Here is a 25,694-nt window from a genome sequence, read left to right on the forward strand (position 1 = left end):
TGGTAGATATGTTATAAGGTTGGTGCCATATAAGTTATGGCAAAGTTCATTGTATATAATATGGTTTGAATAATATGCGGTTGTCTTTGTGTATGTAGTTCAACCAGGGTTGGGCGGGTCCACCGGAGGTGGCCCTCCCACCCTATTTAGATAAATATATTATATGAGGACCATTGGGGGGTGGCAACCCGCCCCACCCCCCTAGACTTATATTTTCTTTTGTTTTTTATAGAGACATCGGTCAAAAATTTTCCACTGAATTTAAGGGTTATTACGAAAATTAAGGAGGTGACAAATTTTTCCTTTCCGACTGTCATTTTCCATGCACCGTCCCTTTGCCAAATTGTTGCCTCGTTAGTGACTGCCACTTTGCCAAGTTTGGCCAGAACTTTGAACGGCTATATCTTAAGCATACAAACTTGTATTTGAGTGCCATTCACATCATTGGAATAAGGGAAATGAGCACTATGATCTGGTCCTAGTTTCATTTCCATTTGATGACTTTGATTTTTGAGCTATTTTCAAGGCCACTTCTATTTCTGGATTCACCCAGATCATGGAAAAATGAAGATGTAGAAGCTTGGTTGCTTGGAATGAATAATTTCTTTCGAATACATAGTTACTCAGATAAAATGAAAGCAAAAGTAGCTACTTTCAACTTAAAAGGTAAGGTTGATATATGTTGGGAATATCTGAAAAATGTAAAGGGATAAGAGAAGAAGAATTGTCATGGAAGGAGTTTACGGAGTATTTTCAGAATAAATATCTATCTGAGAGATATTATGACAGTAAGGCTAAGGAATTATATGAACTTAGGCTAGGTCAAATGACATATGCTGAGTACACTACCAAATTCCTAGAGCTACTAAGGTATGTTCCTTACCTTGACAAAGAAAAGGCAAAGATTCAAAGTTATGCCAATAGATTGCCATAATCCTTCAATGATAGAATTGTGTTTGATGAGCCCAAGACACTGGAGGATGCAATTTGAAAATTTAATCATTGATATGAGCAATCTAGGCACAAGCCTGAATATAAGTCAAACTAGAAACCCAAAGGAAATACCAAATTTAAAGGGAAAAGACAACTAGTGGCTAAAGGAGTAATTGCGATGCTTGTTAACCAAGAAAATCAGCAGAGTTCTAACACTACCAACAAAGTCCATTATAACCAAGATGAAGTCAAAGGTTATGGGAAGGGCCCATAAAAATGTTGGAATTGTAGGAAATCACTTTAGGAAGGATTGCCTACAACACAAGCACACTGGTTTGAGACTGTACATTGCACAAGAGGCAGAGACAGTCAAGCACGTGGCTCAAAGTATACCCATACTTTATGTTGTAGTGGATAATCATCAAGCGGACCATTAAGAAATTATTATATAAATGGAAGATATGTTAAATGAACAAAGCATTTCGACTTTGATTGAGCCTAGTTCAAACTTAGTGACATAAGTCGCATTATTATTGAGAAATGCACATTAGAGAAGGAAGCATACAACATGTCTTGGCTAGTTAAATTGGACACAGGGATGAAAATAAGAGTTGTGCATTGGGTAAATGCATGCCCAATTGAATCAAATAGGATTCCAATAGTGAACAACCTTAATGTACTACCGTTGGGAACATATAGCACATTGTTGGGCATGTTCTGGTTATATGCGCACTGAACCAAGGTGGAATGCTTTGAAAAGACCATTGAATGCTTGAATGAAGTTGAGGAGCCTAGAGTATTGTGTGGAAAGCTAAAACCAACATCGATGATAATGATCTCACCCATGTAAGATAAGCGTAGTCGCAAAAAAGGACTTCTCCTACTTGTTGTGCATGTTTCCAACAATATTGAAACTAATGATAGTGGAGGGAAATAAGAGGGTGAAGTATTGAACATATACCCTATTTTACAACAATTCTTTGATGTATTTCCCAAAGAAATCCCCAATTTACCTCCTCATCGAGAAGTAATATTTTCTATCAAATTAATGGCAGGAACAACTCCAGCCTCCAAAGCTTCGTATAGAATGAGAACTCAAAAATTGGTTGAGCTAAAGCTATAACTCAAGGAAATGTTGGATAAGGTCTACATAAGGCCAATTTTTTCTCCATGAGGAGCACAAGTCCTGTAAAGAATCAGGATGGTACACTAAAATTTTGCATTTATTATCAACAATTGAATAAAGTGACCATCAAGAATAGGTATCCATTTCCACGGATTGACTATTAATTTGACTAGCTGAGAGGAGCAACAATTTTCTCCAAGATTGATTTAAGGTATCTATCAGCAGGAGCATATAAAGGATGAGGAAATCCATAACAAAAAATTCACAAGGTATGGGCATTATGAATTCAAGGTAGTTCCATTTGGACTTGCCAATGCATTTGCAACCTTTATTTGTCTTATGTACAATGTATTGCACCTCTATCTGGATAAGTTTGTCATAGTATTTGTGGATGAAATTTTGGTTTATTCAAGGACCAAGGATGAACATAAAGAGAATTTGATAGAAGTATTACAATTACTAAGAAATCATAAGCTTTATGCAAATCTTAGTAAATGCAATTTATTTCAGTCACAAATTCATTACTTGGGAAACATTGTCTCAAGGGAGGGAGTAGTAGTTGACCCAGAGATGGTTAAGGTTATCATGGAATGGTCAACACCTAAAAACTTGGCTGAAGTTAGGTCCTTTATGAGATTGGAAGGCTATTATAGGAGGTTTATTAAGAATTTATCCAAAAGTGGTTGTTCAACTACTGCTCTACAAAAGAAAGGGAAGCAATTCGAATGGACAACTGATTGTGCAACAAGATTTGATTAGTTGAAGAAACTATTGACCAATGCACCAATATTAAGGATAGAAGATCCTAAAAGTATTTCATTGTGTGCACAAATGCCTGCAAGGAGGGACTCAATGGATTTTGGATGTAGGAAGGTTAAGTGGTTTGCTATGAGTCTTGGAAGTCAAATGAGCATGAACAGAATTATGTATCTCATGATTTGGAATTGGATACCATCATCCACACGGTGAAGACGTGGAGACACTAAGTTTTTGGTAGAAAATTTACCCTAATGATTTATCATGGAGAGATGAAGTATTTATTTGAACAACCCAAGTTAAATGCAAGGAAAACTAGATGGCTAGCCACGCCTAATGAATTTGATTTTGAAATCAAATATATAAAAGGAACGAAGAACATAGAAGTGGATGCACTCAATAATAGGGTAAACCACATAGAATCCATAACTTCTTATGGGACTAGTCTTGAAGAAAAGATAAAAAATGGTAAGCAGTAAAACAAAAGGTATCAACAATTGAAAGAGAAGCTACGACAAAGCTCTTGAGGTATTGAAGATAAGGACTATTTCCTTACAAAAACATGGCTAATTAAATTTAGAAGTAGAATTTATGTAGAAAATAACAATGACTTGAAGAAACTCATATTAAAGGAGTTTCATGCCAGGCCATACTCTGGCCACCTAGGTTACCAAAAGAATCTTACACTCATCAAGAATTTCTATTTTTGGCTTGATTTTAAAATGGAAGTGGATGAATTTATCTCCAAATGCTTAAAATGATGAAATCATGGTAGTGTTCGACAAGTTGAGCAAGGTGGCTCACATCATGGTTGTTAAATCTACAAATATAGCTAGTGAGGTGGCGCAAGTTTTCAGAAACAAAATCGTAAAAATGCATGGAATTCCCAAGAAGATAATCTCAAGATAGATATTCCAAATTCACATAAAAATTTTGGAGATAATTATTTGTAGGATTGGGGACATAGTTAGCGTTTAGCACTACATACCATTAGTAGACCGATAAGAAAATAGAGAGAACAAACAAGATTTTGGAAGACATGTTAAGAATTATGCAATGCACTAGCCCAAGAAGTGGGAAGAGTGCCTTCATATTGTGGAATTCACATACAATAATGGATACCAAGAATCTCTAAAGATGAGCATGTTCAAGGAAATTTTATGAAAGGAGTTGTAATACCCATATTAGTTGCAACGATCCAGTGAATATAACTCTCATTGGATCTGATATGTTGAAAGACATGGAGAAGGAAATGCAAGCCATCAAAACAAATTTAAAGGCAACACAGGACAAACATAAGAGCTATGTGGACCAACATAGAATTCATAAATAGTTTCATGTTGGGGAACATGTTTTCTAATGGGTTAGATCCAAGAAGAGCTCCTTGAATTTTGGGACATGTGCCAAGTTGGAACCACAGATTTGTGGGCTAGTGGCATACATGATCTATTTACCTCCATCAATTAGAGTGCATGATGTTTTCCATGTTTCATTCCTTAAAATATATGTGCAAGATGATAATGATGTAATCAATTGGTTTGTGTTACAGGTAGAACCAAAAGGAGTGTTCCAACCTGAACCTCTATGCATCCTGGATGGGAGGAAATCACACTCAAGAACTGAGTAATAGAGTAAGTCGAAGTGTAGTCGAGGCACTTTGGGCTTGAGGAAGCCATGTGGGAAATGAATGACCTAATGCAAGCAACATATCCTCTCTTATTTATTGAGTAAGGAAAATGTAAATATAATGTAAATGTTGTACAAAGTTGTGTATATAAAGCTCCATAATAAAAAATTCATGGTTTAAAGCATGTTTTTTTGTTGTATATGGTTAATGAACAAACTAGCTGTAGGACCCCCTCAAAGGCTTGTTGGGTAAAAGAATCATAGAGAGTAGTGGCTTACCTATAAGTTTGAAGAACACATTGTAAGATTGTGGATTGTTGAACCTATTGGATTCGAAAGAGTCACCCAGGTCTTTGTGAGGGCTAAAGAACCACTAGGAGTTTCCTTGGGGCTAAAGCTTTGGTGATTGACTCACTGATGAACCACCTAGAGAGTGATTTATTTACCCATTAGAAACTTACCCACTAATGAACCTTCCTTATTGTGGAATCTCTTCTCCTAAAACCGAGCTTAATCTCTTTGCATTATGGTATGTTGGCATTGATGTGAATATGCCTAAAATGTGTAAATGATAATGTATGTAGCTGGTGAATAAAGGAAGTGTGGACCTGTGGCACCCTGCTTCAACTGTTCTGTTGGTTAAAATCCATCAAAATCACTCAACCTCGGGCTTTGGAATCTGGATCGAGGGTGAAAACTACAAGTAATAGTGGTTATAGCTTGTCTATGTTTGGGTGGAGAGTCGATGTCCTACTCTCAGTTTCCACCCTATTCACTACATGAGATACACATTTGTTTATGATCTTGATGCTTAAATGATAGGTACTTATTATTACACTAGTTAAATATTTATATTGATGATGAGGAATGTGTCTTCCTGTGTACTAACATATATTAGATTTACTGTATGCATTTTTGAAGAATTGTTGTGATTCCTATAATAATTGTGTGGGCATAAATTGTTGTGTTTCTCACATGGAACTGATGGGTATGATCCGATGGTTGTTTGTTGAATAATTTCTCTCTATAGAGCTGATTAATTATAACTAACATATTTATATGATATGTAAGAGAGTTATTTAATTTCCTTGTGTATTATGAGTAAATTCCCTTGGATGCACATTCACTGAGTGCACCTTTATGGTCATGTTATTTTCTAAGTTCATCATCTAATCTCATGTGCATTAGTAGCAAGTCAGTCACAGATCATGATGCCTGTGTAACCAGGAATAAACTCATCAAATTTCTAAGTGTCAAAATATTGTAAAACAAGTTTGAAGTTCCCTGTAGGAACCACCAAGTCAGGGGTCGAAAAGGCCATATGGAAAGGCCAAGTCTCAACATAAATTGTGCCCGACCCAAGAAGTGTCGCAGGGTTAATCGAGAAAAACCTGCTAGTTAGGGGTCAGGCCATTTAGGCCTGAAAGGCCTGTTGAGCGCCAGTATTGCAGCAAGAATGCTGCAACTCCTGGGCTACCAACTTTACTTTTATCAACCTGATAGTTCATAACAAACTTGGAAGCTTCGGTGTTATATGCACAAGTACTAGTTCTCACTGCAAGTTGTCAGTTGGTTAGCCGACGCGAGATCACTAGGAGTTCAAGCCAACTTCTATAGATTTCAGAAGAAGCTCTATGTGTGATGAAAGGAAAGAAATATTATTCTACAAATGCTATTCTAACTGCAGAAAGGAGAAATACTGGAATGTAAAGCAAAACCTAGTAAACCCTAATTAACAAGCTAATTCTACTTTTGCCAAAAACACTATAAAAACCATGAAAGAAATACCATTACCTACTCAAGGAAGTAAACAACATCTAACCATTCTATTTCTGGAATTAAATAAGCAAAAAACATATTGTTGGATTTTTATGTGTTTTTATGTGAATTTAACATGCATCTAATTTATTGTGTGTGAGTGTGGCAGAGAACAGGTGGCGTTAGAGGGCGGTTTTGGAGCTTGGAGGATGTAGGATGGTGTGGATGGGTCCTAGGAGGTATTAGGTGTCCTTATAGAGGATTTTTCCACACTCGGACATCAAAAGAAATCCTACAGGAAAAACTACAGGAGGACATAGGAAAACTACAGGAGGAAAACAGGGAAACTACAGGAGGCGGCCGAGAGAAATTTTCGCTGATTTGAGGGTGTGAGAGTGGATGGAAAAGGTGGATGAAGGTTGGAATGAGGTGTTGGGGCACCTAAGGTCTACCATGAATCACCAATAGAGAGAAAGATGATTGGGTTTGCTCAAGGAGAGAGGAAGAAGTTCTATGAAAAATGAAGGAAACTAGGGCAGAATTGAGGTGAGGTTTGGGAGACCTATAGGGCATGGATCAGATGGAGGGTGTGATTGGTGGTAAGCTAGCCAATAAGCATAAATATAAATATAATGCATATAGGGTTAGTGTTAAAAGCCAATATGTGATTGATTGGTGATTATAGGGTATAGGGTATTCATGCTTATTTAACATGCTTATAGGGTGATTATATTTCTGATAAATATAATGCTTATAGGATTGGTGTTAAAAGCCAATATGTGATTGATTGATTGCATGTATGGTTGATATTCTTACCTTGTGATTTAATTATGTAGTATGATACTTATGTGTGCTCTGAACTTATTATGGCATATGCTAATGATCTTCCTGATATGATTGGTTTCATCTAGCCTTGCACTAGTAGAATTCCATCAACAAGCCAAGGTAATCATGCTTATCATGTTTGAGATTGTTGAAATCTAACAATGATGTGTGTGTGTGAGACAACACATAAAAGACACTAAGGTTGAAAATATGAAGATAGGAATAGTTCAATATAGCTCGAACGCACCACAACACAAATATGGATAAGTAAGAACAAATGAAGAGGAAATATCAGTTATGCAGCGAGGAATGATAGACTCTCCTAATTGGATAGACACGCTGAGAAGCGTGGGAGCAGAAATAATGAGTTGCAAAGCTGACAATGAAAGGCTTGTCAGAGCATAAGAAAGGCAAGAAAAATTCAATGCAATTATACTGCAAATATTATCATATTTTCAAGGGAAGAGGCTGCATGAGTTGGGATTTAGCCATAGATACATGAAATGTCCTTTGGGACAAGAAGAGAAAAAACATGGGGCAGATGGTACCAGGTCCAAGAAGAGGCATAAATGGGAAAGTGAAAACATTGCGAGAAGGAATGCACCATTGAGGACCTCGAAGATAAGAATTAGATCTTATGGGAATCAATCTGGTAGAAATTCTAGTTCCACTACTAGGATGCATCATCATCATCATCATAAGAGAAAGAGAGAATGAGACTATACACCAGAGGAATTTAAGAAGGCCAAACCACCCACATTTGATGAAGAAATGAAGAAATTTGAAGATGCATAAGCTTGGTTTCTTGGAATGGATTTCTTTTGAATCCATAATTACTTAGCGAACATGAAGGAAAAAGTCTCTACTTTCAACTTAACAGGCAAGATTGATATATGGCAAGAATATCTGAAAAATGTAAAGGGAATAAAAGAAGAATAATTGTCATGGAAGGGTTTTGAGGAGTATTTCCAAAATAAATATCTATCTAAGAGATATTATGACAACAAGGCTAAGGAATTCTATGAACTCAGGATGGGTCAAATGACAGAAGATGAGTACACTACCAAATTCCTAGAGCTTCTAAGGTATGTTCTGTTAACACCCAGGTTGTTCCCTATGACTCCCAAGGGAATACGGCCGGGGTAACCACTAACCAATCTTTGGATCACAGCTTCTAGCCAAACTGTGATCAGAGAGGGCTCTCTCTTTATGATTTGTCTCTGTTATGATGGTGTTTTAGGCTAGCTATTGTGCTCAGGTTTTTGGTTTATGTTTTTGGTTGAAGGATCTCCTTCAGGTCTTATGATGTAATACTTTGATGGTGAGTTTCCATTGGGCAATGGAGTCTAGATGCTGTGAGATGATCTTATATGTTGAGTAGTGTTCTAACTGCAAGGCCTATTGTGTATTTAACAGACAAGTTTAGACTTAAGTGATGATATATGTCAACCAGCAGAAATCTGTTAAGAATTTTCTGTTATGTTGGTGAAATGAAAATGAACGCAGAGCACAGGAGCAAAGTATGAATTCCTGTGACAGTGGTCAATGTGAAAGATGTATTCTGAAAGTGCAGCAGCTTAAGAATCACACTTTATATAGATTACACCCGAAGAAAACATTTACAAACAACACAGACTGAACTCAGGGTGCTCAGTGAGCAAATCCTGGGAGTTATTCTTTTTCTCTGTTGCTTAATATTGGAAATCAGATAGCGTATATGGATTTATAACAAAACAAACTAAACATGGAGAAAGTTACAGAGACTTATTGCATGGTAAGATACGCAGGGATCCAACAGTCATGAACAGGCACAGAACATCTTCAACACATCAAGCATCCACGAAATTCCATTGCTTCCTTTATTAACTTTCAGAAAACAATTACAGCATAAGAGACTCTTCAGGAGAAATTCACAACAACCCTTGCTATATCATGTGAAGGGGTTTATATAGAAATATGTATACAAAATATCTCAGGTATTGAGTCATCTGAGAGAGAGAAAATATCTTCAGTAGTGTTCAGAAAGTAGGCAAGAAGTTATTACAATGTTAAATGCAGCGTAAATGCCCTTCATGTCTGTCAGAGGATTGTTTTGACTTTTGGGAGTCACTGAGTCGGTTGCATTACTCTGTATTAATTCTGGAGGTACGCATTTACTTTTGCCTGCGCAGTGAGTTTTCGGATTTGCCAGCTGTGGTTCTCTTTTTCTGCTTTGTTGGCCGCTACATCCGCTGAGTTGGCTCAGCTTTGATTTTATGATGCCTGCTGACTTTGTTGACTTTTCTTTTCATCAAAATTTGTAGGAAAAACAGAAGTTGGTGCATGAGTTACTGTTTACAATATTCTCTGGATTGCATCTGTCCACCATTCCTGTGTAGGGAGCTGGTGCCTGAGGATGGCCTCCATTGTCTCTTCTGCTTCAGTATATTTGAAAAAATTTGGGGCCACATCAAACAAATGATTAATTTCATTCATTATATAAAATAGATTTTCTATCTTACCATAGAAAATCTGCCCTGTAATAGGCCCTGTGTCTTCTGAAGTGCTGGCCTTCTCATTGACCTGTGCTGTGGCAAAAACATTCACTCTTTTAGCATACTGTTCATGGGTGAATAATTTCCCTCCGCTGTTCAGCAAGCTAGGGAGTCCTCTATTCTGCAATACCTGGAATCTCTCCATGAACCTGTTTACCTCTGTTTGCATATCCTGGGTTCTTCTGTCCAATGTCTGTACCAGATTTCTAAGAGTAAGAACCCTCTTGATCATTTGAATAGTTTCAGTTCTATTTGCAATTCCCATGGTGGCCAACTGAGAACTTGTTTTGTGATTGAGCACATTGATCATTCTTGTAGCAATTTCAGGCATATTTCCCAATAAGGCCCTTGATGTTCGGATTTCCCTCTGTGCTTTTGGAATGAGCTCTAGTTGCTCATGGATTATCTCGATGTATGGCCATTGGTTGTTGATGGATTTACCAATATTGGACCATATCATTGCTCTGATCTCAGCTATGATTTTATCTAGCTTGAGCTCATTCTCAAGCTCCTTGATTTTGTCTTTAAGGGCTTTGATTTCCCTGGCCTTCTCTCCCACTTCTCTTTTTGTCTTATCATGCCTTTCATTTACCTTGGCCAGCTGTTCCTTAGTTTCATTCAGCTCTGTCATCTGGGCTTCCAAAACTTGTATTTCATTCTTTAGCTTTTGCATATCTAGGCTCTGATCTGTGCTGATGGGTGCTGCTGAAGTAGATGTGGCTGTTTGTTCAGCCTGCTGAGGTGGAGGCACAGTAGTAGGAACAGTCTCCTCAAGATTGATGACTTGAGGAGGGGGCTGAGGTGTTTGCCCTTCTTGTGCTTGTTTTAATGGTGCTTGTTGAGCTGCTTGTGTAGCTTCATATTGCCCCAATTTTTCTTGTGCTTTCACAAGCTCTTTGTAAATGGAAACTAGCAGGGCAGTAGAATCCTGCTCATGTCTTTGCTTTGCTACCTCATCAGTCTGTGGATGGATAGTGGCTGGAATTTTGATCTTCTTTCTTAGTGCAGCCATGTCAGCATCTCTAAGTTTCAGGATCTCTTGTATCCCTTTGATGTCATTGGGATTGTGCCCAATTTCTATAATGATTTCCTCCAGGGATTTTATCCTGTTGTCTTTGGCCTGAGAAGAGGCCCTCTCCAATTCTAGCTGGGAAGCTGTGGCATTCAGACTGCTTGTTAATTTATAATTCTCCAAAGTTTTGTCAGCCAATGAAGCATACACCATTTCGCCAGTTTGCTTATGCAGCTCAATTTTGTCCATAGGGTGTATGTCCTTGGCGAGGACCTCTAGGTTAGTCCTAAGATAGTCAGCAGTAGATTGTGGCTGGAGCGCCGTAGGCATAAAGTGAATCATTATCATTTTGCCTTCACTTACATCAAAAGCAGACATAAGTCTCTGCTGATTGGAAGGAGCCATGTTTAGCAGGTGATTGTACAGTTGTACTTTGATAGGATCACTCCTCCTCTTGATGTCTATAAATTGCTGCTTGATGCTTACTTGTCCTTCTTTCTGCTGGCTGGAGGAGCTGACCTCCCCTCCCATGGTCCTGTCCTGTTCCTGCTGGAAGGAACTTGCTGAAGCTTCTCTGTTGGGTGGGCCCATGCCCAATGCCTCTCTTATTGCTATATCCTCCTCTGGAAAATCATTTAGTCTCTGCCTTTTCTCTCCCTGGTTTATAGAGGATGTCAGGGGAGTTTCTCTGTCCCTTTTTCTGAAGACAAAGGTATCCTCCTTTTGAGGGGTTTGGAGGACCGAGGCATCAAAGGTAGTGTCTTGTCTTGTAGGCACCGTTCTTTCAGTGGTCTGAGGAGTCTCCACTGTTTCCTTTTGCTGGGCAGACTGCTCCTGCCTTTGTTCTTCTTGATGTTGACGCTCTTGCTGTTCTGATTCTTCTTGCTGCCCTTGCTGCAGCCCTTCTGCTTGCTGCTGTTGTTTTAGTTGCTGTTCCTGCTCCATCTCTTTGCCTTTTCCTGCGATGTTTTCACCAGTTCTTGTAGCTTGATGTTGGGCAGTTGAGGAGGACGCTGCTGCTCCAGTTTGTGTGCTTGGCAGTGAGGTGACCTGTTAATTTGGACCGGTTAGAGCTTGTTGTCGCTGAAGAAATGGACGTTCTGGTGGTCAGGAAACACTTTTCCGCGGCCGGTGTAGGTTTAGACGTAGTTTTGCATGCAGAATAAAACGACGACGAATGCACAAAAATGGCAGAAAACACGAATTTTTGGCTAAAATATACCTTTTGGTGCTTTTGGCGCGAATCCGTGCTGACGTCAGCATGACGTCATTGGTGGGGTCAAGGTCGGATGACGTCATGCTGACGTCATCGGGTGACGTGGCGGGGTCTGGTTGGTCCACAGGGGCAGTGAGATGGCAGGACAGGTGGACCAATGGCAGGGCAAGGGAATGACGAGACAGCGTACCTGGGTGACGGAGCGCTGACATGTTGCTGACGCGGCGAGGACGTAAGCGAGCGGGATGGGAAACCGGAAACCGACAGTGGTTTCGTATCGCACCACTTCCTGTACGGGGGCGGTATCTGTCAGTTGTACCTCCGACTCATTGTGATGAGGGCGCGTGGCAGCGGAGTGACGTACTCAAAATACGGACGTCGGGAGATAAGTTTCGGGCAACGGATGAGCTCCGACGTCATGGTGACCGTTAGATCTGCAGAGGTTAATCAGACGGTGGTCGGATGACTGACGTGACAGGGGGATAGTACACATAACTGTCGGACGTCGGAAGGACTCCGACGCGTTCAGGGCCGTCGGATCTGGGGGGCCTGATCTAACGGTCATCGGGGAGGTGACATGGGCAGTGTATACGGAATCGGGCGGAGGCATAAAAACATATTTTGAACGAATTTCCAAGGTATTTTCAAAAAAACAATTCACATGCGCTAACCTTGGTTATAGAGCGGAAGGTGGGTTTTTCATGTCTTTTGTTCATTGAAGCGGGTAAAGGTGGGACTTTAGGCCTTTTAGGGGTTTTTTTTATGTGCAAAGGGGGTGAAATAGAGGAATTAGCTCATGAAGGGGAAGGGGTAGTTGGCATAGGTTCATCAACATGACCTGGTGTCATTTGATCCCTGACTCGAGACTTTATTGGCTATAATGCCAAGGGGGTGGGTATTTATAAGATTTTGGGATTTATACACCTTGGTGTTAGTAATATTAGGGAAAAAGGCGATATAAGGGATTTATATAGTAGGGTTAGTGTTAGCATGGAGTAGAGGGTAAGTGGAGGGGGAAACCATTAAGTTTATGTGAAATAAACTTAGTTTTGAGAGTAGATCAAAATGAAAAGATTTTTAGACAAGAAATGTGGCTTTTGAGGATTATGAACCACCATGAAAGCTTAGTCTTTTCCATGAATCTTAGCTGATGGGGAATGTTAGAAATGAAATTGGAGGGGAATGAGGGAAGTTAGTCATGCTTCATGCTGCAATTTGATGAAGAAGAACACCTTAATCAATTAATTGACTTTGCTTTGATACCCACAGTTACCATCTAGCAATGGTAGGGATAACCTTTCTGCAACCCCAGCTACTTACCCAACTACCTGCCTAGCATTTTTTCTTCTTGGAGGGTGCATTTGGACTTGCAAACCCTTACTTGCCTTTTCTTTTCTTTGGCTTTTTCTTTTGCTTTTTCTATCTACTTCTACCCTTATTTCTTCCAAGGTCCCAGATTAAGCTGTTGGGAACCTTTTCTTCTCTACCTGAACTAGTTGTCTGCCAAGATTAAGCAGTTTGGACAGACTCCTTTCTCTATTCTATAACTGAAAATTGAAAACATGGCATGATCCAGCTTAAACTGTTGGATCATCCACCAAATTGAAACAAGATCATCACCTTTGAAACACTTTACACACCTTTTGTTCTCTAGGAAATATGGGATCTTTGTGACATCAAAGCAGAGCATATTTGGACTTTTACCTTGCCAATCATGAAATATGAAACCTATTGGTATAGGTATCCAACAGTGGCTCCACATGGGGATGGTTTTTCCTTTGAAAGACCAAGAACAGCAGGTCAGATTGCCTTGCTCCATTGCTGCCTATGTCATCCTTAAAATTTGCTGTTTTGAAGTACCAAATTTGGTGCTCTCCTTCTTGGTAGACTTCTGATTTTATTTGCCCTTTGCTGGTTGGTGAATAACTTAGAAAACTGCATTTTTACAATCTAAATAGAAAAATAATATGTACATCTGCATATATACAAGGGAACCTCAGGTTGCACTCATGGGAAATATTCAAAATAATGCTTCAGCATCCTGCCATTGACAGGACCTTCATCCAAGTCAGTTTCAGTTAGACTTTTGAGGAAGTAAGTGTTGTTACCCTGTACTGCTAAGACAGCAAATGGTCCTCTCCAAAGGGAATCAAATTTCCCATGTTTTCCTTTTTCTTCTCTCCTTGCATCCCACTTGAGGACTTTATCACCAATGCTGAAATCTTCTGCCTTAGTTCTTCTATCAAAGGCCTTTTTTAATTTTTCTTGTAATATCTGAACTCTGCTGAAAACTTGTTCCCTAGTTTGCTGTAAGCAGATTATTTGATTGATCCTTCTTTGCATATCATTTGGCTCTGCTTGACTCTCTTGGAGAAGCTTCATAACAGGCACTCCTAGTGATGAAGGAAATTTGGCTTCTAATCCATAGACTAACTCGTATGGGCTGGTCCCAATTGATCTTTTTGTTGTTAGTCTATCTGCCCATAAAGCATTGACTAGTTTCTTATGCCAATTCCTTTTATTCTCTTCCAGCACCTTCTTTATGATATTTATTAAGCTTTTGTTTGATGATTCTGCAAGGCCATTTCCTTGGGGATAGTATGCAGTAGAATGGCCCAGAGTGATGTGGAATTTGTGGCAGAAGTTCACCATTTTCTTGGATCTGAAAGCAGCAGCATTGTCTGTTATTATCTTGTCTGGACAGCCAAATCTAGCCAGTATATTGTTCTCCAGGAACTGAATAATTATTGAATCATTTGCTTGTCTGCATGGGGCAGCTTCAATCCATTTGGTGAAGTAGTCTGTGGCTGTTAGAATCCATCTGTGTTGGCCTGAAGATGAAGGATGAATTTCCCCAATGAAATCCAAGCCCCATTGTTGGAAAGGTCTCTCTGTTGCAATAGGTTTTAAGGGGAGTGGCAGCAACTGTCTTTTGCCCTCAAATACTTGACATTGATGACATGAGGTGGTGAATCTCTTAACATCTGAGAACATGGTGGGCCAGTAATACCCTGCCCTTAGTATTTTATCCACAGTGGACTTCCAATATAAGTGTCCACCACAGTCTCCTGCATGAAACTCCTGCATGATATTGTTAGTTTCATTTTCCATTAAACAGTGCAGCAATATTCCTTCATGGTTTTTCCAAAGCAGATTTCCATCCATCACACAAAATCTTGATGTTTTCATTTTTAAGAATCTGCACTTAGTTCTGGACAGTCCTGGGGGAGCACACAGGTTTTGTAACACATAACAGATATCAGAGTACCAAGGGGATTGTTCAAAGGCTACATTGATCTTTGGAGTCGCCAGCTCTGTTTCACTGTCCAGCTGATTGATATCTAGGGCTTGGAAATTTGCTTCTGTCATTACTTTGGCCAAGCCTTGCCCTTTTATTAGCTTTGTAGGTTTTATTTCAATGTCAAATTCTAGTATGCTGGCAATCCATTTTCCTCTTCTGCCCTCTAAGTTTTCTTGGGTGAGAATGTCTTTGACAATAGGACTTGGTACATAAGCCACAACATGGGAATAAAGGATGTAAATCCTAAAGTCTTTAATAGCTTTGACCAAAGCATAGGCTTGTTTCTCCATAATTTGATATTTTAGAGGGGCATCTCTAAGAGCTCTGCTGAAGAAGGCAATAGGCTTCTCATTCCCTTGGTCATCTTTCTGTAATAAAACAGCAGCAATAGTATGCTGGGAGGCAAAAGAGAAGATAATGAATTCCCTGTCAAACTGAGGATTGGTCAGCACTGGAGTTTGGGTAATGGCGAGTTTTATTCCTTCAAAGGCTTGCTTGGCTTCAACAGTCCATTTGACCTTTGAATCTTTCTTTAACATGTTGTTAAGCAATCTGATCAACTCGGCCAGATTTGGAATAAATCTCCTTAAGAAGTTGATTTTTCCCAAGAATCCTTGCAATTCTTTTATATTTCTTGGGTGGGGCATTTGTAGGATCGCTTGTATCCTGTCTGGATCAATTCTTATGCCATCTTTAGAGATGATGTGGCCCAATAGTTTACCTTCCTCTAAACCAAACAGGGATTTTTTGGGATTCAGCGAAATTCCATATTTCCTACATGTTAGGAAGATCTGTCTCAAATGTTTCAAATGCTCTTGGTCAGACTTAGAAAAAGGTGTGAGGTCATCCAAATAAATGACCAGGAAATCATGAATTTCCTTTGCGAAAGCAATATCCATTGCTCTTTGAAATGTTGCCCCGGCATTCTTCAACCCAAAAGGCATTTTAACATACTTGAAAGTCCCCGATGGGGTTGTGAATGCAGTTTTGTCTTGATCCTCAGGATGTACTAGGATTTGATTGAAACCTGAGAAGCCATCAAGTAATGAAATCCTTGAGGCTCCTACCACTCTTTGGAGAATATGATCCATCTTAGGTAAGGGATAGTTGTCTTTGAGGGATACTTGGTTCAGATTCCTTAAGTCCACACACAGCCTAATTTCACCGGTCTTCTTTCTTGTAGGGACTAAGTTGGAGATCCATTCAGAGAATCTAATTGGTGCTATGATGCCTGCCTTAAACATTTTTTGTACTTCTTGTTCCATTGCTGGGAGAAGCATAGGATTGATTCTCCTCAATTTTTGTTTAAAGGGCTTTTGATCAGGCTTGAGAGGGATGGTATGTTGGATAACAGAGGTGTCATAGGACTTTAGGTCCTCATAACTCCATGCGAAGACATCTTGGAACTCTTTAAAGAGGTCAATGTATTTAGGCTTTTGGAGAGGGGGTAGAGATGCAGATAATTTGATTATTTTGGGTTTGTCAGATGTACCTATGTTGCATTCTTCAATGGCTGCATTCAAGGGCTGCATTTTTGGTTTTCTGGGGATATCATTCGAATCAAAGATGTCTTCTAATGGAGTAAGGCCTGTTGGGAGAAAGTTGTCTTTTAATTCAATGATTTCCTCTTCAACATTAGCTACCTCTTCACCACTGATTTGGTGAATTCGCTGAATGGTTTCCTTGTTGAAGATAGTTGGATTTAACATTTGCTTTGCTGTTCTAGGTGATATTGGATGATTGGTTTCCTGAAACAGTATTTGTGATTGACTAGCTGTTTCAAGTATTTGTGATTGACTTGCTGTTTCAATGTCAATATTTAATCCTGCAAATTCGTGTTGCAAGGTCAAGAAATGGTTTATTTGCTTGTCATTCTCAAATACTTGCCAATCCTTAACATTGTTTGGAATGGAGGGTCTGTGTTTCACCTCAGCTGTAAAACAATGATGAGCCTCAAAAGGCAGTTTACAGGTACTTGCAAAGGTGGCCAAACTGTGAGCATGCAGATTCTGGGATCTAGGAATCTTAGTGATTTGGAATTCGGAAAAAAGGTTTAGCACCTCCGCTACAGCAGACCTATAAGTCCTTAGTCTTTTGTCATTTGTAACAAAGTTTCCCTTTACTTGTTGAATAACTAAATCTGAATCACCCATGACTGAGACTTTCATGGCTTGTAGGGATTTTATTAACTTGAGGCCTAGTAGAAGAGCCTCATATTCAGCCACGTTATTAGTACATCTGAAATTCAATCTGTAGGCTCTGCCTTCTGCATAGCTATTTTCTTTATTGTGTACCCAAACTCCAGCTCCTGCCCCTAATTTGTTGACTGAGCCATCAAATTCTAGGAACCACAGTATGTCTTCTTGTGGGGGAGGTTTGGTGATCTGTTCATGGGCTGGTAGTGTGAGTAGCAATTGTGATTTTTTCTTTATCTTGTCTTCCGGGACTATCTTTGCTTCTGATTGGATGATCTTGGCAGTTAGGGCAGCAGCAACATCTTGTGTTTGTTTGACTTTTGTTTCATGGGTGGTAAGGCTTTTATTTGAGTCTTCCTCTTGTATGAACATCTTGGTTTCAACTTCATGCTCTGAGGGGATTGTAGTGTCGTTGAAGAGAATGTATGAGTCTATGTCTGAGTGGATAGCATATATGGGAAAGTTTTGAGGCTTTTCCTCACTGCTGACCATGTATTTCATGAGTGTTTCTCTGTACAGTCTTTTTGGTTGCCCAAAAACAGAGATGGTGGCATATGACATGTCTAATTGCAGAGAACCTTGGAGTTTAGCTCCCCATGATCTTGATAACAGCATCCCATACTTGGGTGGGATGTCAGCAACTACCACATCCATTAGGATTGTCTTATTTAGGTATTGAACCAAGGACACACATAAATCTTTTATGAGCCCTAGGCATTTGACTTGGCTGGAGTCAAAAGAAAACAGGTCCTTATATGGTCTTGTTATGTCTAGGTTCAGTCTTGTTGGCATTATGGTTCAAGTGTTGTCCTTGATGGCAACTCACTCAGTGGATGGTACAGGTGATGGCAACTTAATCAGAAGACAGATCTCAGTACAGCATGGCAAGAAAGCTCATACACGCTGTTTCGTTAAGCCCAAGTCGCGTGTACACGCAAGTTCGATTCAGAAAAAGCGCGTGTATGTGGAAAGGTTCCTTTGGTTCATGGTGGTTAGACCTTGGAAGTTGTGCCTATGATTTCGGACCATTATGTCTCGACGGGCGTGTCGATCCCTAGTTTTAAAGTTGATGGTATTGTGTTACTATGGTTTTGACTCTTGGTATTGAGAAAGGCCTAAGGCTATATAAGGAGAAGAAGATCATTAGGCAAAGATCATCTTTTGACAAGGCATGAATATCTAAGAGAGAAAGAGATCTGATATGCAGGTTCTGAGTTGGTTGATCTGAGCTAAGGAGAGATCTCATCGGTTGATGGAGAACTAGATCTAAGGAGAGATCGAGATCAAATGGTTGAAATGCACTATCATGTTATGGTTGATTATGCGCATTTCTAGATCTGCATATTGTCGCAATGTTACGTTCTGAGTCTAACTAATATCTGGTACAGCTGCAAGTTGAGAAAGTTTATTTTTAGATCTGTACGCAGGTTGGCTTCGGTAAAAGCGCGTGTATACGCGGTTTCTGCTCATTAAAGTAGCGTATATCTTTTGAAGCTTGATTTGGGTTTACAGTGGGATCTGACTGTTATTACAGAGTTCTGTAGTCTGCTCTGTGTTCTGGTAACTGGTGATTGACAGGGTTCAGTGGTTCAGTGATTCAAAGTTGGTTGTTTTATGCTTCAATGATCTGTTGTGAAAATTGAATGAATTGTGGTCTTCAGATTGTAATGTTGTGCTTCAGGAATATCCAAGTCTGAAAATGTATGAAAAGTGATACCTGGAAGAAGGAAGATTGTAGGTCAGCACCTACGTACTAGTATCTTGGCTAGTACAAAAGCAAAAGGGGGTTGGAGCTCCCTTCCAAGGAAGTTTGGAGAACGAGAGAAGGTTGAAGCCTTCTGCAGGTTGTAGCCTGCGTACTGGTATAAGGCTGCACCAGTACAAAAGATTGTAAACTGAAGTTTCATATTAAGAAAGATAGAGACAACTTGCAGCAGGTGGTTTTCACCCACATTGGGTTTCCACCTTATATCTTGGTGTTCATGTGTGTGGCCTTTTATCTGTTCTGTTATACTGCACATGTTTACTGTTAATATGATGAATAATGTCCTGATGCACTTAATTGAAGAATAAGCCAACTAAATTGTGAGTTTTCTGCTTATACGCTGTTTTGCTTCGTCACGGTAGCGTGTACACGCTGGTTCACTTAACTGAAGTAGCGTATATGTTTTGGGCATTTGAAAAGTTTGATTAATCTGATAATACTGATTCACCCCCCCCCTCAGTATTATTTCCAACAATTGGTATCAGAGCAGGTCCTTCAGAGAAGCTTGATCGCTTGAAGGAAGATCATTCATCATGAGCAACTACGAGAAAGAAGCATCAATCAGGCCACCGGTTTTTGATGGAACAAATTTCAATTATTGGAAGGTAAGAGTTACTGCATATCTTCAATCTCTTGGTACAGAAGTTTGGGACATTGTAGAAAAAGGCTATGCTTTTCCTTCAGCTACTCCTACAGATCCAGATGAAAAAAAGGCATATGAAACAAATGCAAAAGCAGTTGCTACCCTATTAGGAAGTATATCTCAAACAGAATTCATGAAGGTCATGCACTTCAAATCAGCAAAAGAAATATGGGACAAAATGATCACTAGCTATGAAGGAGATGAACAGGTAAAGGAAGCTAAACTTCAAACACTCAGGATTCAATATGAGACTCTCAGGATGTATAATGATGAAAGTGTGGCTAATTATTTTCTCCGGGTAGATGAGATTGTTAATTGTATGAAAAACTTGGGTGAAGAAATAAGAGAAACTATAGTAGTTCAAAAGGTTCTAAGATCTTTATCCCCCAAGTTTGAATCTAAAGTATCTGCAATAGAAGAAAAAGAAAATCTCCGTGTTCTCACTATGTCTCAGCTACATGGAATTCTAACCGCTTATGAAATGAGAAAAGGAGGTCCATCTGACAGAAGGGAAGCTGCTTTTAAGGCATCAGGAAAAGAAGATTACTATGAAGCAAGCCATGTTCCAGAAGAAGAGGAAGAAGAATCAAATTTTGTCAGAAATCTTCAAAGGGGTTCTGGAAGGTTCAGAGGTAAGCTACCTTTCAAATGTTTTGCTTGTGGGAAAGTAGGTCATTATGCTGCAAAATGTCCTTATAAGGATAAAGGAAAAGAACCTGCTAGATGGAACAAGAAACAAAGTGCAAATAGGAAAAGCTACTACACCCATGAAGATAGTGATGGCTTATCAAACAGTGATGAGGATGAACAAGGTAATAAATATAAGCTGTTAATGGCATTTGAAGATGATGATTATGAGGATGCTATAGATGTGGATAATCTCTATAATGAAATCACTAGACTCAAGAGAAGCATAGAAGAAAGGAATGTGATTATTGATACTTTGCAATTTCAAATTGATGAAAAGGAAAAACATCTTGAAAAACTAGAAGGTGAAATTGTTGGTCTCAGAAAAGAAATTGAGAAAACAAAAACTATTAATCTTAAATTTGTCAAAGGATCTGAAACCTTGGATGAGATTATCAGTGTGCAGCGGTCTCCTCTAAACAAAACAGGTTTGGGCTATAATGGAGAAACCTCTCAAGCATCCACCTCAAAAAGTTATCTTGATGCAGCAAGAGGAAATGAGCGGAAGAACAATGAAGATAATCAGGTAAAGCAGGGACGAGTTACAAACAGAAACTATCAGGGACAATCCTCCTTAAGGATGAACAAAAGCTACAACCAACCACAGGTAAAATCTTCTCAGTTTGGCTCAAGAATAGATGAAAATAGAAATTACAATCAGTTGGCTGGTAGATTCAATAACCGCAGAAGCTTCTTCAATGGACAATGCTTTTCTTGCCACAACTTTGGTCACAGAGCAGCTCAATGTGTTGCATATAAAACAATCATGACTAGGGAAGCTCAAAAACAAAGAAGTATGACAGGGATTACAAAAAGGACCTATAACAACTTTTCGGTGCTTGAAAATGAAGTTGAATGTTCTATTTGCAATAATTTTGGTCATAAAGACTCTGAATGCAGGAGCAGGTTTCAGGAGAAAAAGGAACAAGCCACAAGCACCAAAACATGGAGAATAAAGGAACCTCAAACAGAAAGATGTGGGATAGCATTTTATGCAGAAGGGCAGGAAAATCTATGGTACATTGACAGTGGATGTTCGAAACATATGACAGGTGATAAAGAAAAACTTGAATCTTATTCTACTTTAGAAAAGGGAAAGAAAGTCTCTTTTGGAAATGATACTCCTGCTACTATAAAAGGAAAAGGTATTGCTCCTTTAAAAGAAAAGGTCAAGGCTGGAAATGTTTTGTATGTTGATGGATTGAAACATAATCTTCTAAGTGTCAGCCAGATGTGTGATCAAAAAACAGAGGTTATTTTCAGATCGAATGGATGTCTTGTTCGTGATCTTGATACAGGTAAAACAGTTCTCAAAGGCAAAAGAACTCCAAATAATCTGTACATATTTGAAGAAGAACAACAACAATGCTATCTTAGCAAGGATGAAGAGCACTGGTTATGGCATCGAAGGTTGGGACATCTAAGCTTCTCACAAATAAGGAAAGCATGCAAATATCAGGCAGTTCGCGATCTTCCAGATATCAAAATTCCAGACAACACCATATGCAAATCTTGTCAGTTTGGAAAGCAGACCAGAACTAACTTTCCAGAGAAGGAAGGGTCAGCTAGCTTGCCTCTTGAGCTAGTCCATACAGATGTATGTGGTCCATTTAGGAAAAGGTCACCTCGAGGAGAAGAATATCTGATATTATTCATTGATGATTTCTCAAGGTTTGTTTGGTTAGGGCTTATGAAGCACAAAGATGAAGCATTCGAAAAATTCAAATCCTTCAAAGCATTGGCCGAAAATGAATCAGGACACAAAATCAAGTGCCTCAGATCTGACAGAGGTGGGGAATTCACATCAAATGAATTTTTTGATTTCTGCGATGAACATGGGATAAGAAGAGAATTCTCTACAGCTAGAACTCCTCAGCAAAATGGGGTTGTGGAAAGAATGAACAGAACTATCCAACAAATGGCTCGTGCTATGCTCGATGAATCAGGTACTCCTGCAACCTTCTGGGGAGAAGCCGCACATGCTGCTGTTATCATTCTTAACAAAACAAATGTCCGAGTAAACAGCACTCAAACACCTCATGAGCTTTGGAGTGGTAAAACTCCTTCCGTGAAGCATTTCAAAATCTTTGGGAGCAAATGTTATATTAAGAACACTGATGAGCAACTTGGCAAACTTGAACCTAGAGCAGATGAGGGCATTCTTCTTGGTTATTCTCCACATAGCAAAGCATACAAGTGCTACAATAAAAGACTTGGCAGAATTGTTGACAGTATTGATATAGTGGTTGATGAGAAGGGATATATTCCTAGGCAAGTTCATCATGAAGAAGATGAAGGTTACTCTCAAAGGCGAAATGATGAAGAAGAAGAACCTCAAGAAGAAGAAGAATCTCAAGAAGAACCAGAGGAGTAGACAAGAATAGAAGAAAAGACTCCATCCAGATATGTCCAAAAGAATCATCCAGAAACTCAGATTGTGGGGCAGAAAGAAGCAGGAGTACAAACAAGAAGGACACTTGCAGAAGCTTCAAGCTACTTGGCTCTACTCTCCTCCATTGAACCACAAAATGTGAAAGAAGCATGCAAAGATGAATGTTGGGTCAAAGCAATGGATGAAGAACTTGAGCAAATCGAAAGGAACAACACTTGGGAATTGGTTCCTAGACCAAAAGATAAGAATGTAATAGGAACAAAATGGGTCTTCAAGAATAAGTTAAATGAAAATGGAGAAGTAATTAGAAACAAGGCCAGACTTGTTTGTAAAGGGTATGCACAGCAAGAAGGAATAGATTTTGAAGAGACCTTTGCTCATGTGGCAAGACTAGAGGCCATCCGAATGTTCCTTGCTCTCTCAAGCTTTCAAAACTTCAAGGTATTTCAAATGGACGTGAAATCAGCCTTCCTGAATGGAGACTTAGAAGAAGAAGTATATATTGAGCAGCCAGATGGGTTCATTCTTGGGAATGATCCAAACCTTGTATGCAGATTGAAAAAGGCTCTCTATGGGCTCAAACAAGCCCCAAGGGCTTGGTACTATCGGTTGGACAAATATCTTCACCAACAAGGCTTTTCAAAAGGATCAGCAGATAGCAATCTCTATATAAAAGTTGAAAATAACAAATTGCTAATTCTTGTTGTTTATGTAGATGATATTATTTTTGGCAGCAATGAAGAAACTATGAGTCAAAACTTTGCCTTGGTTATGCAGAAAGAGTTCGAAATGTCACTTCTTGGAGAATTGACATATTTTCTTGGATTGCAAATCCAACAAAATGAAGGAGGTATCTTCTTGTCTCAAACCAAATACCTCAAGCAGATCTTGAAGAAGTATGGCATGGAAGAGTCAAAACCAGTATGTACACCCATGGTTACAGGATGCAGCCTCAGTGCAAATGATGAATCAGCAGCAGTTCACCAACCCACTTATAGATCCATGATTGGGAGTTTGCTTTATTTGGCAGGTACTCGACCAGATATTACTCATGCAGTAGGGATGGTTGGAAGATTTCAAGCCAACCCAAAGGAAACCCATCTTCAGGCAGTCAAAAGAATCTTCAAATATCTTCAAGGGACCCAAAACTATGGCTTATGGTATCCTAGAAATACAGATCTCACTCTTCATGCTTACACAGATGCAGATTGGGCTGGAAGTGTGGATGATAGGAAAAGCACAAGTGGAGGTGCTTTCTTCATGGGTTCCAGATTAGTGTCTTGGTTCAGCAAGAAGCAAAGTTCGATTGCCTTATCTACAGCTGAAGCAGAATATGTGGCTGCAGCATCTTGTTGCACACAACTTCTTTGGATGATGCAGACCTTGCAGGACTTTCAAATCACTTGCACTCCACCTGTCTCTATCTTATGTGATAATACAAGTGCAATCAGCATTTCAAAGAATCCAGTCATGCACTCAAAGACCAAGCACATACCAATCAAGTACCATTTTCTTCGGGAACAAGTGCTTGAGCAGAAGGTCAAATTGGAGTATGTTCCTTCTAAGGAGCAAGTTGCTGATATTCTCACAAAACCACTGCCCAGGGAAACTTTTGAATATCTCAGACAAAAGCTGGGAGTAGTTGATGCTTCATCCTGTTGTTGAAATTTGTTTGTTCTACAGAAAAGTTTGTATACGCAGGTTACGGAAGGGATATGAGCGTATACACGCGGATTTATGTTGAGTAAGTCGCGTGTATGCTGGACGCTTGTTGCAGAAAGAATATCCGCGTACATACGCTGCTTTATACAGGATAAAACGCGTATATGAAGTTCTGAACAGCAAAGGAAAACTCTGAAGTTCTGAACAGCAATAGGAATGTCAGAAGTATTCAGGCACAGTTTCAGGGAGTGCAACAGGCACAGGTTCAGGGGGAGCAGCTCAAAAGTCTCATAAAGCATTGTTGGCATTCAGATGTTTTGGTTGATTGGTTTAAGAAGGAGCTCAGAAAGAAATTCTCGTTGCTGATCTAACAAGATGTTTATCAGATGCTGCTGGTGTCTTTCCTAAGTCTTGGTCTAGATCTGTTGTCTCTATGTCATGTATCTCTCTTGTCTCTTTTATGGTGTCAAGGTCATGTAACGGCCTTTGTTGGTTTCCCCACTATGCCTGGGATGAATGATGAAATGTTCATGTATTATCATGGTTAGGTGGATGAGTCAATATTGATGTATCCCCACTTGGTTGGGTGGATGAGTCATTTTTTTTGTATATCCTCACTTAGTTGAGAAATGGATGTATGTATGAGTCTTTGGTTATAGGAAGGTCTTTTATGATGTATAGAGTCATGTTCTTCTTGAAGAACATCTTTTGCAGATCTTGCTTACAGTCAAGGGGAGCATGAACAGCACTTGGTGAGCAGGATGGATAGATTGGTACTCTTTGGCATTCACAAAGGGGGAGCACACTTGGAGATTTCAGCATGTACTCAGGGGGAGTATGGACAGCAGTATGGACAGCAGAAGGATTACCAAGGAAGAGAATATCTTGGTCCTCCCTTTGCCCTTGATGTCAAAGGGGGAGAGTGACTTGGTGTGGTGGTTGCCATCAAGTCCAAAGGGGGAGATTGTTGGCATTATGGTTCAAGTGTTGTCCTTGATGGCAACTCACTCAGTGGATGGTACAGGTGATGGCAACTTAATCAGAAGACAGATCTCAGTACAGCATGGCAAGAAAGCTCATACACGCTGTTTCGTTAAGCCCAAGTCGCGTGTACACGCAAGTTCGATTCAGAAAAAGCGCGTGTATGTGGAAAGGTTCCTTTGGTTCATGGTGGTTAGACCTTGGAAGTTGTGCCTATGATTTCGGACCATTATGTCTCGACGGGCGTGTCGATCCCTAGTTTTAAAGTTGATGGTATTGTGT

Source organism: Pinus tabuliformis, chromosome J, assembly GCF_031772625.1.
Source record: "Pinus tabuliformis cultivar Carrire ecotype Pingquan chromosome J, CPIR1, whole genome shotgun sequence".
NCBI lineage: Eukaryota > Viridiplantae > Streptophyta > Pinopsida > Pinales > Pinaceae > Pinus > Pinus tabuliformis.